The sequence below is a fragment of the Rhineura floridana genome, chromosome 3, assembly GCF_030035675.1.
Source record: "Rhineura floridana isolate rRhiFlo1 chromosome 3, rRhiFlo1.hap2, whole genome shotgun sequence".
Taxonomy (NCBI): Eukaryota; Metazoa; Chordata; class Lepidosauria; order Squamata; family Rhineuridae; genus Rhineura; species Rhineura floridana.
This window is the reverse complement of record NC_084482.1, coordinates 159,131,088-159,145,283: the sequence shown is the minus strand read 5'-3', so window position 1 is coordinate 159,145,283 and position 14,196 is coordinate 159,131,088.

Below are 14,196 nucleotides of genomic sequence, written 5' to 3'. Positions count from 1 at the left end.
AGCAGGAACACAGAAGAAACAAAGAAACCAGGACAGTTTGGAGGGGAAGGAGAGAGATACGAGGGAAGATAATTGAGGACACAGAGGGAAAAGAGGTAAGCTACAAAGATAATTTGTGCTGCTTCAGCACGGACAAAGAAGGGAGAAGAGGAATAGTACAGTAGGGCCCTACTCATACGATGGGTTACGTTCCATACCCCCGCCTAAAAGCAAAACCTGTCAAAAAGCGGCACTCCGTCAATATAATGGCGCCTGACACCCGAAAAACGCCGTAAAAGCGGAACAAGTGACGTATGAGTGAGGCCTTACTCTAATTGAAAGCCACTGTATTAGCAGAATACCAAAAAGAGGGCAGTCAAAAAGCATGGCCCTACTATAATAGAATGGAATGGTCTGGAACAATTAACCCCAGTGGCGAGCCAGAAAGAGGGAGGGGGCAGAAAAAGCAGACAGGAAACTATTCAAGGGAAAAAAGGAGAGAAAACAGTGTATATAAAACAAAACAGAGTGACATCCATGTTCCCATGAAAGGGAACAGCCAAACTCTTTGAGTAAGGTGAGAGCAAGGGACCACCTGAGGTTCTGAGGACTCCTGGAACTGGAGGCAAAGATAAAGCTGACAAGAGGTTTATTTATTTATTTATTTATTATTTAATGTGTATCCCGCCCTTCCTCCCAGCAGGAGCCCAGGGCAGCAAAGAAAGTGCTAAAAACACTTTAAAACATCATAAAAACAGATCTTAAAATACATTAAAACAAGGTTATGTGCAATTTGTTGAAAGGAAGTTAGATAAGTTAGAATGGGTACAATGGCCAGGAAAGGCAAAATGGTAGTGATACTGAATTTGATTTAAAATAACCAGCCAAATCGTTGATTTTGGATAGTATTTGAACTGCAGAACGGTGAAAGAGGGCCCAAGTGCTTTACTTTTTGTAATAGCCCTATTAGCTACTGTTATGGTTTTGTCTCATTAAGAAGCAAGCCAGGAGGCTCAGCACAAGCAGGCCATGTGAGTGAACGGAAACTTCAACTTTTACAGCAGAAGCCAGTATAAGTTGGCCAGTTCTGCATTGTCAAAAAAAGTGGATTTGCTTCACCAAAAAAGAGGACAAAAGTGGACACCAATTTGCATAAAATTTGCTTATGTAAATTGTATATGTATAGATATCAATTTAGAAATAATTACTATAATTTTAATAGAAATACAATATATCTTATCATCATGGAGAAGACTCCAGGTGATTTGTGTGTCTGCTCACTGCTGACTAGGTGCTGCTAAATGTTGTTGGGCAACTTCAAGGCTCCTGCTCTCCATTTTTATGGTTGTTTATTTTTTAAACAAACTTGGACTGGCCACCCTTTCAAATAAAAGACTATCCTCTTGACAGCCCTTCAAAACAGAGGACTGTCCTCTGTAACATAGGGTGCATAGTCACCCTAAGCCTGTACAAGTGCTTGGGCCAGATGGATCTGGGCCTACATAGGTCAGCAGTCAGGGGCAATTCTCTGTTAAGTTCCACTTGTTTCACCATCATCTACAATCTGCCCTGGGCTTTCCCAGTGAATTTTAATAATAAAATAGTTGAATTTTTAGAAAACTGATGCATACCTCTGTTCTCACATATAACAATTGTTGCAGGGGGATTTGGTTAAAATGTGCATGGGGGGCGGAGGGAGCTAGAGGTTGGGATTTGTTGATTTCATCAAGGGCCATTCTACCTCACCCGTCACCTTAATTCAAGTATTGATTATGTATGCCTGCCATAGTAGCACAAACCAATTGGGACTGGTTAGTTGTATACACATCTGTAATTCTTTTTTGTCATACTTGAACGCTACACATGTGTTTCAAACAAAGGCTTTGGTTAGAAAAAGCTTAATCAGCAAAGACTTTGCAATGTCTTCTTCGTACCATGTGGCATGTTTCCATAGTAGCATATACAGGTTGTCATGTGGCTGTATTTCTCTCCTCTCTCCTCCCATTTTCCCACCCAGACCACACAGCTTTTTGACCTTGACTTTCTTACCAGTCTTCAGCGGGCACCTCTCTTGTTTTCAGCTGCAGTTCCATTTGGCTGCTGCCCAAGTCGGAAGTTCTTGGCCAACACTCTCTCTTCAGAGGATTAATGGGCAGCTAGCTTTTCTTCACTCTATAACAAGTAAACCAACTGAGCATATGGACCGAGATTTTGACATATGTTTGAAGAGCTGCAAGATGGTATAGTGTAATTGTACTGAAGTATTTGGAGCTTTATTTTTAGCTCAGTTGTTTTAAAGAACTTTTTCTCTGCTCAGTATTATCAATGTTGGAGACTATTTCTAAACAGCATGATTGTCCTCCTTTTAATCCTAGGCAGCTTTGCAGAGTGATAGGGAAGGTAGCAAGAAACATGCAAGTTATGTCTGCAATCAGGAACTATTTGCAAGGACAGCCCTTCTCATTAATTTTACTGACATTTCTACAAGTTAAGCTCTCTTTACTTAAACTGGCACCTAATTCCTGTTTCACATGTAAGGGGTAATTTCTGGTAGGAATGGAGGTGAATTGAATCTTTTTCAGTATTGCCGGGATATATTTTATCTCAGATTTCATTCATCAGAAAGGATATTATAAAATAGATTTGGGGGAAGAACGCCCACATTGTGCTTGGGATTTAAGCTTCAATTGCTTAAGTTTTACGATTAATCACCTAAGGCATTACATGGAGTTTTTTACAACCTTACAGATTTTACTTATCTATAACCTGCTATTTACAACAGGTCTAACTGCAGACTCCTTACTTAAGATTCCCGGAAGAGGGAATACAGTGCCAGAAGCATGTGAAGGAAGACCCACTCCCAACAGTGCCCAAGGCATAGGATTTTCTCTACCCCACTTCTGCAAGAGGCTTTTGAAATGCAAAGCAGAAAAAGTGACAGTACTAGTTATATTAGTATATCTTCTGCACATATGCCACAGAAGCAGAAGCTGATCTAGTTGGATCCAGCATTGTAGTGAAGGGTGGATGCAGGGGAACACAGCTCTGGGACTTTTTTCAGAGCAGGAGTGATCTGCCTGAGCACCAAGGTAATTGACAGGTCTTCTTGGTCCCAACAATAAAAGAGGAGATAATTGGGATTTCACTTTAGTTTGTGATTCAAGATTGTATGAGCTATGGGGCCTCATTTCTAATTAAAATCCAAAGGTGGCACTTCAGCTGTTAAAGCCCAGTGTATTTTACATAGGCTGAACAAATGTGTCACAAGTAAGCAACACTAGGGATGGATTAATTTGTCAATTTTGGTTTCTCTCAATTTCCCATTTTTCCAACCTTAAGTTCAGTTCTCTGCATTTTTACATCAGTTTACAATAAAAAAATTCTCATGAATATTCATTAGCATTTTAGTGCAATTTTCTCCTAATGTACATATTTTTGTGTGGAATCTTGCCTAACACACACATTTTTGCGAAGCAAGCTGCCCTGATATAACACATTTTTAGATATTATTTTCATTAATATATGCAATTTTCATGCATACTTTACATTTTCATACACATTACTTGGCTGGAGAACTGCACTACAAAATTCGGACAAGTGCAAATTTTGATGGATTACTGTTGCACTTCAATTATTGTTTCCGAAAGTGCAAATTAAATAGGTTCACCTTTACTTGTGAACTGAATCAAATTTCTCGCCTATCCCTGAGCATTATTGAGTTCAATAGACCTTACTCCTAAGAAAGTATGCATAGGATTGCAGTCATGCTGATCTAATAAACTGAGTATTATGCTAGGTCCTACGGCTCTTTGGTAAATGTATGTGTGTACCTGCATTTTTTAACTCTCTTTGGGGGGGTGGCTATGGGGGCTGTCATGATGGGCTCCTGCATTTCAAAGCTTACCACTACACCACTTGTAATACTTCAGAGAGAAAAAGTCCAATCTTCTCATATTAATGAGACAACACATATTAATACCCGAAAAGACAGAGTTACCAAGATCTTAAAAGCTGGTTTTTCAGCTGCTGCTTTACATTCATCTAGATATAAAATATTTATTGAATATTAAGAGTTACCTTCCTTCCTCTGAGCTGTTCATGCTGATGTCCCTGATTCTTCCCTGCTCTCTTTCTCCTCACAACCACCCTGTGTTGTCGATTAGGCTAAGAGATATTGAGTGGCCCAAGAGCTTCATGGTCTGTTCTAACCCTTTACCCACTACACCACATTATTTTTGAACAATATATAATTGTTCTGAATGATTTTGTCAGGGGAACCTGCCTTTGCTTTTCTCCATTCTTTTCAGTTTCAAATCAGTTGAATTTGTCTGATAAAATAGTCTCTAGCCTATGAAAATTCATGCCACAATAAATGTGTTAATCTTCAGCGTGCTGAGGGCTGAGGGCTTTGTCACACAAAGAAACTGAACATGGTCTCCATTAAGCTTCTCTATGCTACCTCTGTATGTGACATGGCTGATCATGTAGTGCCCTGTTATGTGGACATTTTCCATGCTAGGACTGTCCATTCCTAACTGACCTCACACAGAGTAACCTGTAGATCTATTGTCCTTCTGGAATTCAGCATTCCATTTCCTGAGCAAATTAGGTCTTCTCCAACTTTGGCAGCCATGTTAAATTGCTCCAGTACATGGGGGATTAGACAAAAGGGAAGTAGACAAAATCAAAGATGATCGATCGAATAGTAGTGACAAGTAAACAGAGTGAATGTTCAGAGGCAATGTATGTCTGAATATTAATTGTTGAGAGGGTGGTGGGAGTAAACAGTGGGGCAGGGTTGCTGCTTGTGGAGTTCCTAAGACCATGTATCTCACCATTGTTGTAAACAGGATGCTCACTAGATGAACTTCTCATTGGATCCAACAGGACTTTTTGTATAGCCTTATGGAACATTAGTAGGTAATCATCTTGTTATTCTTGCTCTTGAAATTTCTCCAAAGCTTCCCAAGCTATCCCTTCCCTCACTTTATTCCTCAAATAAAAGATATGCTTTCCTGCTGGAATTTCATTCATCCTTTTTCAAAGAAAAGAAATTTTAATGCTATTGCATTTGTCATGCATATAAAAACCATTTTCTCTATCAGAGTAGAATGGAGAAAATCGATGGAATATTTAAAGAGAAGTCATAATGCCTTCTTCACCCTGGGTATGAGCCTGGTTTCCTCTTCACAATTTACATGGCATATGTACATTCTATCAAGCTGAATTCCAGGTCAGCTGTCAGTCTTGCCCCTTACTCCAGGTTTCATGTGGACTGCCCACCTTGTTATTTTTTAAAGGAATGCCTCTACATGTATCTGTACATTCATTTTCCCCCTTATTTTGAAATACCATTAAAAAGCAATTGCAAAACTGCTTGGGGTTTGGAGGAAGATATCTTGGTAACATCACAAGAGTTAAGGCTTAGGAGTTAAGCAATTGGTGCTGTTCACCACACCTTTTCCCTGCAAAATCACAGATTTATCAGTTTTACAAGGTTATCCCTTAAATAATATACATCCCAATTCCAAAGAAAGGAGATCTCAGGGAATGCAGTAATTATCGAACTATTGCCTTAATATCCCATGCAAGTAATGTAATGTTCAAGATTCTACAACAAAGGCTCTTACCATATATGGAGCGAGAAATGCCAGATGTCCAAGCTGGATTTAGAAAGGGAAGAGGCACCAGAGATCATATCGCAAACATACGTTGGATAATGGAACGGACCAAGGAATTTCAGAAGAAAATCACCCTGTGCTTTATAGATTACAGCAAAGCCTTTGACTGTGTAGATCATGAAAAACTATGGTATGCTTTAAAAGAAATGGGGGTGGCACAGCATCTTATTGTCCTGATGCGCAGCCTATACTCTGGACAAGAGGCTACTGTGAGGACAAAATATTGAGAAACCGATGTGAGACAGGGGTGTATTTTATCACCTTATTTGTTTAATCTATACGCAGAATATATCATACAGAAAGCAGGATGGGACCTAGATGAAGGAGGTGTGCAAATTGGAGGGAGAAATATCAATAATTTAAGATATGCAGACGATACCATACTACTAGCAGAAACCAGTAATGATTTGAAAAGAAAGCTGAAAAGGTCCTCAAATGCAAAGATGTATCACTGATCACCAAAGTCAGGATCATTCAGACCATGGTATTCCCGATCTGTATGTATGGATGTGAAAGTTGGACAGTGAAAAAGGTGGATAAGAGAAAAATAAATTCATTTGAAATGTGGTGTTGGAGGAGAGCCTTGTGGATACCATGGACTACGAAAAAGACAAATAATTGGGTGTTAGAACATTTAAACCAGAACTATCACTAGAAGCTAAAATGATGAAACTGAGATTATCATACTTTGGACACATAATGAGAAGACACAATTCACTAGAACCCTTTGCTTGCACTAATCCCACCCTTGCAGGATTCCCCACCTGGCACTTCAAACGCTTCCCCGCCAATCACCATCCCACTTCCAGAGCCCACGCTGTCACCTAGCAAAGCCCCACTGTCAGATGGGCCATCGGAGGCTTGCCTCCCTTGCCCCGCATGAGGAGGCGCGAGAAGAGAGACTTTTGGAGGGTGAAACTCTGTTGGAGCTGTCGTTTACGCAGAAAGACCTTCCCTACTTAAGCAGGTGCCTCCTAAGACTCTAGTGCAGAGTCAACTCTCCCCACACGGTGCAGAGACTGCTTAGATAGAATAGCTAGGGAAAGTAGTGAGACAGGGTAGACAGGTTTATGAAGCGCACCACTTTGGATGTGACCATCACATTAATAAAATGAGAAGCAGATCACACCTTGTCTCAGTCTGGTCCCTTCATCTCTGAGTTGAACAGAAGGGAGTAGAAAAAGAGGAAGGCCAAACAAGAGATGGATTGATTCCATAAAGGAAGCCACAGATCTGAACGTACAAAAGCTGAACAGGATGGTTCATGACAGATGCTACTGGAGGTCATTGATTCATAGGGTCGCCATAAGTCGTGATTGGCTTGAAGGCACATAACAACAACCCTTAAATTAAAAAAAATGTAAATTTGCACAGAATTCATTGTAGGCTTTTCTAATACTGGTCTACAAATGTTGTTTTTGCCTTCAGCCAAAGATGCTACTGGCTGTGGATGCTATACTTGACAGTTTTTATTTGTTTCTTTGCTTCTTCAAACTGCTGAATCTCCAATTCATGCTTCTCTGTTACTGTATTCAGATGTTTGCATTCATTGTGTGGCTTCCAAAAGCTTTCCGTTTTCTCTGTTCTGCTTCTGATGCTGGAGTTCCAGCCTCTTCCTTTCTAAATTTAAAACTGAGACATCTCCAGTGTTTTAGCATTGTTTCCAAAATCTGTGGTAGGTTTTCCTCTCCCTGGTGTTTCCAGTTCAGGAGAATCACTGACGGCTGCTTCTTAGAAGACATTTCTCTCCATATGTTAATGCCCTCATTACTGAAAATAGGGTCAACAACAACAACAACATTTCATTGTGGTCAACCAACCATTAAAAAAGTACACAATTGGATAAATACATAATCATAAAATCAGAAGAGCAAGGGTGAGGATTTAAGAGCTAACAGTCATTGAATGTCTAAGAGATATTACTACATTCATAAATATTGCTACCTGTTCAGCAATGAATTTATTGGATCCCTCAAGGAAAATGCCCAGAAGGATCTCTAAGGATTGACTGGGAAACTGCCTCATAAAGGGGTAGATTATATGTTCTCTGACCCCTTGATAAAATCTACAGTAAAAAAACACATGGAAAACTGTTTCAAGTTCTAGTTGATTACATGGATAGCACCTATCCTTAATAGCAAATTTGGCAAATCTGCCCTCTAACATCTTTGAGGGTAAAATGTTAAACAACATGCCAGGAGAACAGCTCTTCTACACATAGGAATTGTTAAAAAGTGAAGGTATGGCATACAATGATTAGAGGCAGACCAAAGTCAGGCCCAGTGAGTGTGGTGAACAAGGCCCATTTGCTAAGGCATGTAGCTCTTGGTTATATTTTTTTATTGCCTGTATAAAAATGGATTTAGCCTGTACTGGGTCCAAGGACAAGCGATAAGAAGGAGACAAACCAACAGTATTCATTTTACCAATTAGATCTCTTTTCCAAGTAGACATAAAAGAATCAAGTAGCACCTGATAAACCAGAGACATTGGAGAAGCGGAAGAACAGATTCTAAGCCAATAATGAATAGAATATGTCCATGCTAAACTGCTTAATAAATTGAGTCCAGCTTCCAAATTCAGGACAACATTAGCAACACATTTGGGGGTATCCAATGTAGCTTTAAGAAAAGGAGTCTGAGTTCCTTCTAGAGAAAATTTAAGGCCAGAGAACCAGATTGAGGCTCCATATAGAATCTAGTTGACAACTTTTGCTTTATATACTTGTAAAGCTGTTGGAACATATTTGTCTCCTTTTGGGGTGAGACCAGATATGACCAGAGTCTGAAATCAGATTTGAAAATGTACTTTAAATACATCAGCGGAAAACCAGCATTTCTGTTGATGAAAGATGTACACATAATCCAGAAAGAATATCAGGAAAATCAAAATTTATTACACACAAATACATCATGAGGAAGGAAAAATATAAGGATCAGTTTATGCAGGTGTACAAATTAGGATACAGTGATTACATGGGAAAACAAACTGTGAAGCAATCTCTATTAAAGCTTCAAGTAAAGCAGCTATTACATGAAAGGATTACAGTATGAGAGATTAAAGTTAACTACAACTTAATCATGGCTAAACTCTATATTGACCCACTTAAACGCCACCAGCCCTCAGGTTCCTAGCTGTATAGTAGTTTGGTGAAAAGGTCAAGGAAGAGAGTCTTATAGCTACCTATCCCAGAAAGGCTCATATCGGTTCAGGTGAACATTAATTATACAGCCACGAGAGTGGCTATATACTATAGCCAGCGTGAATTTTTCACGTTCTGCAATGTTAAATTGAAAATACCCCCATGCCATCCTGATGCTTCCCATAAGCTCATTTCAAAACAAAACCTTACAAAACTTATAGTCCTGAACTCAGAAACGCTTGCTTAACAACACTCTCAATTTTCATGGCAATACAGAAAACAGCCCCATTGAATACATTGGAACTTGCTTCTGAGTAAACATGCATAGGATTGGACTATAAATATCATTACAGGTTGTGTAAATAATAATAATACTTGACAGTCATACTTATATAAATTTCTTCATACTATGTCTTGATATGTATCTGATTTCACAGTATGGTTGTACATTATTATACATTTTAAGTGTGCCCTTCTTCCTTGGGGTGGTCATGGCCCCCATCTATTATTTTCATCCTGAGGGGCAGATTAGGCTGAGAGATGGTGAGTACTCCATGGTCACCCAATAAACTTTGTGGCTTATTTCCATTTTAAATTTTAATTAAAATGATTTATATGCAGGCAACATTTATGAAGTAATACAGCTCCACATAATACATTTAAAGCACACCCAACTCATATTTAAAGCACATGACTTCCCCCAAAGAATCCTGGGAAATGTAGTTTCCCCCTCACAGATAGTTCCCACTGCCCTTAAACTACAATTCCCCTGATTCTGTGGTGGGATTTATGTGCTTCAAATGCATGGTGTGGATCTGCCCTAGGTGTGCTCTGCATTCATTAGTGAATTGAAAAGAACAATTTTAAAATATAAGTTTGTAAACGGGAAGGGCTGTAGCTCAGTGGTAGGGCATATACTTTGCATGCAAAGGTCCAAAATTCAATTTCTGGAAAAGTCTATTGCCTAGAATCCTGGAGAGCCAATGTTGGTCTATGTCATCAGTACTGAGCTAGAGGTACAAAATGCCCTGAGTGGGTATAAGGCAGATTCCTTTGTGCCTAAAAGTGGAAAGACACCCAAGGGCCACAGTGACTCCAAAATTTATGTATTTTATTTACAACATTTATATACTGCTTGATTGTAAAAAAAAATGTCAAAACGGTTTACAGAAGGAATTAAAACAAGAAAATTATTCGCAAAAATAAAGACAGGTATTTAAAAACATTCAAAATAATAAAACCAACAAAAACAGAAAAAAATAATAGCTTCTACATGCCTCCAAGAGATCTGTATCTTTAAAAGTTGTGCAGGGGGAAGGGAGAATTTCACCTTGTGGTTTTTCCCATTACAGTGTTGCAAGAAACCCTGCACTTGGCTGAATTTCCTCTTCTCTTAAAGATACAGAATCATTCTCAGGCCCTGAGCCTGGCAACCCTAAGTGTGCATGTATATGGAGTCTTTCCAACATCCCTTTGTGGTAGGGTTGCCAATTAGAGACCAAGACAGCTCACAGCAAGAAATAAATCCCTTTAAAATCCAATAACCATAAAAACAAGTATAAAACAGTTGCATTTTGGGTTGGGTGAGTGAAATTCCTTATCACTTGAGGTTGCAGTTATATGCATAGTTTCCTGTTTGAGTAAGCCCTATTTATTTATTTATTTTATTTATTTTTAATACTTATATACCGCCCGACTAGCAATAGCTCTCTGGGCAGTGAACATAGATACAATAAAATACAATATAATACAAAACATCAGTCTAAAATCAAATTTCACAGTCTAAAAACAGCAAAGGCTAAAATCAAATTACAAACATTACAATCATTAACAAAAAATTAAAATGCCTCGGAGTAGAGAAAGGTTTTAACCTGGCGCCGAAAGGATGATAGTGTCGGCGCCAGGCGAACCTCCTCGGGGAGAATATTCCATAGTTTGGGGGCCACCACTGAGAAGGCCCTTGATCTTGTCACTGCCCTCCGGGCCTCCCTATGAGTCGGGACCCGGAGGAGGGCCTTCGTAGCAGACCGTAGTGTACGAGCCGGTTCATAGCGGGAGAGGCGTTCCGACAGATATTGAGGTCCCGCGCCGTATAAGGCTTTATAGGTTAATACCAACACTTTGAATTTGGCCCGGAAGCGTATTGGAAGCCAGTGCAAGCGGGCCAAAACAGGTGTTATATGGTCAGACCGCTTCGTTCTTGTTAGCAGTCTGGCTGCTGCATTTTGCACCAGCTGTAGCTTCCGAACCGTCTTCAGAGGTAGCCCTACGTAGAGCGCATTACAGTAATCCAAACGTGAGGTTACCAGAGCATGTACTACTGATGTAAGATCCTCCTTACTCAGGTAGGGACGTAGCTGGGCTACCAATCGAAGTTAGTAGAACGCATTCCGTGCCACAGAGGCTACATGAGCCTCAAGTGACAGGGAAGAGTCTAGAACGACTCCCAGACTACGAACCTGTTCCTTTAGGGGGAGTGTAACCCCATCCAGGACAGGATATGTATCCACCATCTGATTGGAAAAACCATTCACCAACGGCATCTCAGTCTTATCAGGATTGAGTCTCAGTTTGTTAGTTCTCATCCAGTCCATTGTCGCGTCCAGGCAACGGTTCAGCACATTGACCGCCTCACCTGAGGAAGATGAAAAGGAGAAGTAGAGCTGCGTGTCATCAGCGTACTGGTGACAACGCACTCCAAAACTCCTGATGACCGCACCCAACGGCTTCATATAGATGTTAAAAAGCATGGGAGACAAAACCGAACCCTGCGGGACCCCACATTGGAGTACCCACGGTGTCGAGCAATGTTCCCCAAGCACTATCTTCTGGAGACGGCCCGCCAAGTAGGAGCGGAACCACTGCCACGCAGTGCCTCCAACTCCCAACTCCGCAAGCCTCTCCAGAAGGATACCATGGTCGATGGTATCAAAAGCTGCTGAGAGATCAAGGAGAATCAACAGAGTTACACTCCCTCTGTCTCTCTCCCAACATAGATCATCAAACAGGGCGACCAAGGCCGTCTCAGTGCCGAAACCGGGCCTGAAACCTGATTGAAATGGATCTAGATAATCGGTTTCATCCAATAGCACCTGGAGCTGGTCAGCAACCACTCGTTCCAAGATCTTGCCGAGATATGGAACATTTGCCACTGGTCTGTAGCTGCTGAAATCCTCTGGGTCCAGGGAAGGCTTTTTGAGGAGTGGTCTCACTGCTGCCTCCTTCAGACAGCCAGGGACCACTCCCTCTCGCAAGGAGGCATTTATCACTTCCCTGGCCCAGCCAACTGTTCCCTCCTTGCCAGTTTTTATTAGCCAAGAGGGGCAAGGATCTAGTACTGAAGTGGTTGCATGTACCTGTCCAAGCACCTTGTCCACGTCCTCGAACTGAACCGACTGAAACTCATCCAACAAAACATGATAAGACTGTGCATTGAATACATTGGGACTTGCTTCTGAGTAAACATGCATAGGATTGCACTATAAATATATTTATAGGTTGTTTAAGTAATAGGCATATTTGACAGTCATGCTTATATAAATATTTCTTCATACTATATCCTAATAAGTGTCTAATTTCACACTATGGTTATACATTATTATTTCCTCTACATTTTAAGTGTGCCCTTCTTCCTTGGGGTGGTCATGGCCCCCCTTTGTTGTTTTCATTCTGAGGGGCAGATTAGGCTGAGAGAGGGTGAGTAGCCCATGGTCACCCAGTGAACCTTGTAGACTATTTCCATTTTTTAAAAATTATTAAAATGTATTAATATGCAGGCAAAGTTGATTAAGTAGATCTGCACAATGCATTTAAAGCACATCTAGCTCGCATTTAAAGTACATAACTTCCACCAAAGAATCCTGGGAAGTGTAGCTTCCCCCTCACAGTTATAATTTCCATCATCCATAGCAAACTACAGTTCCCATGATTCTGTGATGGGATTCATGTGCTTCAAATGTGTACTGAATGTGCTTTAAATGAATGGTGTGGATCTGCCCTAGGTATGCTGTGCATTCATTAGTGAATTGAAAAGAACAATGTTAAAATATACTTTTGTAAACAGGGGAAGGGCTATACCTTAGTGGTAGGGCATATGCTTTGCATGCAAAGATCCAAAATTCAAAGTCTGGAAAAGACTATTGCCTGGAATCCAGGAAAGCAAATGCTAGTCCATGTGATCAGTACTGACCTAGATGGTACCAAATAGCCTGAGTAGGTATAAGGCAAATTCCTTTGTGCCTAAAAGTGGGAAAAGACCCAAGGGCCACAGTGACTCCAAAATTTATTTATGTATTTTATTTACAACGTTTATATACCATTTTATTGTAAAATAGAAGGAATTAAAATTATTATTGGCAAAGATAGTTAAAGACAGGTATTTTTTAAAATTCAAAATAATAAAGCCAACAATGAGTTAAAAACAGTTAAAAAACATAATAGCATATACATGCCTGGGTAGGCTTGCCTAAACAAAAATGTTTTAACAGGTGCCAAAAAGAGTACAATGAAGACGTCTGCCAAATGTCAATAGGCAGGGAGTTCCAAAGCGTAGGTGCTGCCACACTAAAGGATCGATTTCTTACAAGAGCAGAACAAGTACTATGTAGTACCCTTAATATGGAAAGCATACCTTGAACTTGGTCTAGTAACAAATTGGCAATCAGTATAGATTTCAGAGCAGAGGTATTAGAGGAATACCCCGCTGTAAGGACCTTCACTTTAAGGACACTCACGAGTACGGACATATTTACAGTAGCACCATTCCCCTGTTTACGTACGCTTGCTTCGCAAGAACGGACACTTAACCTTTGGTTGTGGCCTGTTCTTTCAGTGCGTAGGGGGGTGGAAAGAGACGCGATCGTGTGACCGCGAATCAGCTGGGAGGCGCGCTAGCGATCAGCTGGGAGGCACGATCGCGATCAGCTGAGAGGAGCAGAGGTGCAGCAGCAGAGGTGCCGCAGCGCAGCAGCAGAGGCTTTAGCGCGGGGCTTTGAGGCTCCACGTGAAGGAGAGGTGGCACAGTGGCGGCGCAAGTGAAAAAAGGTAGTGCTTCACTTTAAGTACATTTTCGGTTTACGTACTCCCTCTGGACCCATTGTGTACGTTAATGCATTGTGTATGTGCTGATAGGGTCTCACTCATGTCAGCAATCGCGCCCCAGCATTCTGCACTAACTGCAGCCCCCAGGTCAGGTTGTGTTGCATGTGGATTTCTGCCCCATAACATCACTAGGACCCACCTCTGAAATATCAGGGTTTCGGATGCTTCTGACCTAGCAACCCTACCTTCTCCTGATACCACCTGATGCAGAGGCAGGCGTGACAAGGCTTTACATGCATATTGATGTACAAAGAGATATCCTGAGCCAGTCAGGATCTGCCTTGCATGAAGGAG